Here is a 4,274-nt window from a genome sequence, read left to right as displayed (position 1 = left end):
ATCTCTGGAACCATTAACTAATAAAATTTGCACACATTAGTGAATCAGTGTTTCAGTTCTTCTTAGTCAGGAACTGTGCAGTCAAGTACAGGAACAGGGAAGCAAATTAGACTGTTTATGTCTTTAGGCTACAAAGGGAACCTAGACATGCAAAAGTTAATCTTCTTGCTCACCAGAGACACAAAGAGGTTCCATGATAGAACATGATGATACCACGCTTTGGAAGACAAAGAGGGACAATGGGGCTTTTATCTTGAAACTTGTTCCTTCACAGAAACAATTAAATCACAGTGTGATCTTGCAGTAATGTTTCTGAATTGAACCAAGAGAAAAAGGAGGAAAAATGCCATCCTTAACCTACACCCTTCTGACTAAGAATAGCAAAACCATGTGTCATGCAAAGTACAAGAGGTTTTTACTGTAATCCTTGTCAATAAATAGACAAGTGACCTATAGAATCAGGAAAGAAGTAATTTTGACCTTTTTTCTCTACAATTTCAACAGTTTCTACTTAGAAGAACATAAATGTATTTTAAAGACACTTAACATCATTGCGTGTTACATCCTAAAAGCAGTGTCAGCCACCAAAATACTGTCTCCCTTGTCTCCACTGACATCTGAATTCCTTTGTCACTGACATGAGAATAGTTTCAGGTCCACGATGAAATTGTTAAAAAAACACACCCAATATTAAAGCCAATTAAAAATCCATCTCTATTTTTAGCAGATTAGCAGTTGCTAAATTAATTAGCAAACTCCATTGACTCATCTAGTAAACCCTAATTAACGAAGAGTTCAACCACAACAGTTCTTTTCCCCCCACAACTATAAAAATGGATTAGACAAATATTTATAGTAAAAAATATTCGAGCAGCTGTCAGCGTTGTCAACTGTGTCACTTACAGAGTTCTGGCAGAGGGCATCTCTAAAGATACTCGCAAGCCTCTGACTGTCAGCAGCTGTGGAGCCCTGCACCCTTGGGAACCCCCTCTGTAGAAATACTGTGACTTCCTGTTTGATGAATCTTTTTCCTTTGGAAGACTTGCTCTCAGCTTTCACAAAAATTGTGCACAACAGAGCACTGAAACAACACTGAAGGTATAGTCAGAAGTGACGTGCCTCTCCAAAAGCACTTGCATCTTACCTCAGTCCTTACAAAAGCACATTCAACTACAATTCTGCTCTCCTGACGCAGTAGAGGAAAAATGCTTGACTTCATCATAAGTGGAAGCAATGCCACCAATGATACAATCAGAATACAGTGAAAAAATGCATCTCAACCAGGATCTCACATTGTCTCAGACAAATGTAGGAGATGCCCAAACTTGTCATGTATCCCATCTCACACAGTCGTCTGTGCCCCATGTTTCTGAAGGGGGTGTATGAAATCCTATAGTGGGCAGTTTGTTAAATGTTCCACAGAAGTTTCTTCCTAACCTTCAGAGAGTGGATGGTTTTTGTCCAGAAGTACAAGGGTTTACATAATATGTATTCATATGAATGTTTTCTACATAAATATCTTAGCCTTGCTTTTATAAACTAGGCTCTCACTGGAAAGTGCGATTCTGTGCCACACCAAGAAACATGTTTGTACCTGATTTCCACACACTCACATTTCCAAACCAGTACAGTCCAACTCCAGTCTAATGCAGAACTATAACATATCAACCAAGTAAAATATTTGAGGGGAAGAATAAATATGAGGAATATTTTGAAATTGTTCTTAACCTTACTGTAATGAAAACTTTATGTAGAAAAGAAAAATAATTTTTTCTGAATATTTTTCTGAAACTTAATTTCCATAAGTTTTTATTGCTACATTTTGCTAATTCATAAATTACCATGACAGAAACAAAGAACAGGAGAAGGGGCCAGGACCTGGTATTAGAAAACAATCACTACCTATAACTGGCTCTCTACAAACCTAGCTTCCCTGAAGGTTTGTCTCACAAATACGTAGCTGACATATTTGTACACGTCTGTATTGCACTAGACTGTTCATCTAGTCGTTTTTTTTTTTAATCATTGCATAATATGACATGTGATTAAACAGGTTTGGCTGTATTGATTTCCCAAGATTTACAAGTAAAACATTAATTAGGCAGCCAAAGTGGGAAAGGCCCTTAGGGAAAGAAAGGTGTAAAAAACAACCAGAACTAGGAGTACTGTGACTTGAAACAAGATCTTTGTAGTTTTGAATTGGACAACATGCCCTTATGGTGGTGCCTTTTACCTAAACATATCTTCTTTTAATTCTTGTTTTCCTACATACAGCACCATTGAAATGCACCCACCTTCTTGCAAGAGAAAACTTTAGTGGTGACTTAGAGACCAGCATACTAACATAGGAAGAAATTTAGCTTAAGGACACAAGGGGCGCTGACAGAGTGGCATTTGCCATGTGATCAGCCCCTTGAAAATGCTCTACAGCCATGCCCTGACAGAAGTGCATGGCTGCAGAGTGTTTTAAAAGTGCCCAATTGCATAACAAATTAACTCGCATTATGTGAGGTTCAGGTGAAGGCACTCCAAAGCTGATGGGAGGGGGGAAAGGAAGGGGAAGGGAGCTACAGGCTGGGGTTTGCTCAGCTTGAGCTGGGGCAGGGGTGGGTGGATTGGAGCCCCTCCCCCGACCCAACAGTGAACATATGTCAACACCTACAGGGAAATACCACTCATGTGGAGAGTTTCATGTGACTAAAGTCTGAACATGGCTGATGGGACCTTGGGTTTTAAAATCTTGACCAAGAAGTATCCTTTCCTCCTGTTTGTGAACTGTACAGAACATTTGTCTGCCTCTTACAAAAGAAAGGCTGGGATGATCTCACTGGGATTCCAACATGTGGCTCAGCATGACTCAGGGCAGGGACAATTTGAATGTGTGCAAGTGACTCAGGCCAGCCTAAATTCCATTTTCAAAACTCACTTCAGTTCTTAGGACCAGATTCAGAAAGGGGCCGAAGCAAAACTGACTCAGCAGCTGCTGCTTCACTCGGGGAGGCCTTGGAGCACCCAGGCACTTAAAGACATGCTGTCAGGCATGCCTAGTAGTGCCGCAGTCCAGAGAGAACTGAGCAGCTAGGCACCTCACTCACACCCAGGTACCAGCAGGGTGGATAAATAAAGCAGTTGCTCGGCTGTGTCACCTATGAGGACCACCCTGGTAAGTTCACTCTGAGAATGTTTAATCCTGCACCAAACTCAGCCAAGAGAAGGAACCTACTTCACCTTTATTTATTTTTGAGTTTAGCATGCATTTGCCTAGGTGGCTGAAGCCCCACACTTAAGTCTCTCTTCTGCTTGAGGGGGCCCAAACTCACTTTTCCCATTAAACTTCCTTCACAGCCAGGCTCCTGAGTGTTATGGGATGGGCTTTCCTCCACCTCTCCACTTAAAACTATTCCACTCTGCATACTTAAATCTTCATTCATGGACTGAATGCTCATTAGCCCAAAAACAAGAGCTGGAGCATGAGAAACCCTGTAGGCCCAGGTCGCTCATCTGGGACTGCTAAGCCCCATGCTCCAGCCTCTGACCCCATGAATAATTATTTATCCCAACCAACAGCTTTAACAGGACAGCGGGAGAACATCTAAGCCTAGAACCGGGGCGCTCAACCACCAGCCCGTGGGCCAAATCCACAGAGCCATCCAGGGCCAGGTGATGACATGCTGGGGCCCTAAACAAGGGGTTCCCAACCTTTCTACATTGTGGCCTGGAAAACTGCGGACCAGTGTGGAGCCCCACGGTCAAAATACCCGTCTGGAGCACGCATAACGATACGTCCAGCCAGGGGCAGGCGGGGACAGGCCCCAACCTCATCCTTGGCCCTGCGGGAGTAATCGCAACCTCTCTGCCTGGTTCCACGGTTTGCTGGTCTGCGCTACCCTTTGCCTTCACTACCCATAATACAAGGCCCTAAGCTCAAGCTTACTTAGCTCATGCCTAAATCCCTCACTGGAGCTATCACATCTGGCCTACAGAGCTCCTCACATGTCTGGACATGTCAGGGGAGAAGCGGTGGCCACTGACACAGAAGACGGCCACTGACACATTCCCAGCTCCCAAGCGGCTGCGGCCCCTCCCCCCGCAGGCTGCATAGTGCACATCTGCACAGGCCCGGGGCGAGTCGCTCTGTTGCATGCCGGGAGCTGTAGTCCGCGGAACTACGAGTCCCAGCGAGCGGTGCCGGCCCCGCCCGCCCCGTGCGTGACTCGGGCAGCATGTGGGCTGGCTGAGGCACCGCCGCTCCGCTCCCCGCCCCCTCTCGGACC

The 4,274-nt window shown here is 44.8% G+C and overlaps 1 long non-coding RNA gene across 1 annotated transcript; it reads right to left on the bottom strand.

The window, feature by feature from the left end:
• Nucleotides 1–391: 391 nt before the first annotated feature.
• LOC109292050 lies at nucleotides 392–4,076 on the bottom strand. The gene is made up of 2 exons (XR_002096028.1): nucleotides 3,935–4,076; nucleotides 392–1,081 (listed from the first exon to the last, which is right to left on the bottom strand). It is a non-coding gene; the product is annotated as an uncharacterized LOC109292050 (long non-coding RNA).
• Between the last annotated feature and the right edge of the window lie 198 nt (nucleotides 4,077–4,274).

This window comes from Gavialis gangeticus, unplaced genomic scaffold (genome assembly GCF_001723915.1).
Source record: "Gavialis gangeticus isolate Ggan-Ray unplaced genomic scaffold, GavGan_comp1, whole genome shotgun sequence".
NCBI lineage: Eukaryota > Metazoa > Chordata > Crocodylia > Gavialidae > Gavialis > Gavialis gangeticus.
This window is presented reverse-complemented; position numbering and strand designations above follow the sequence as displayed.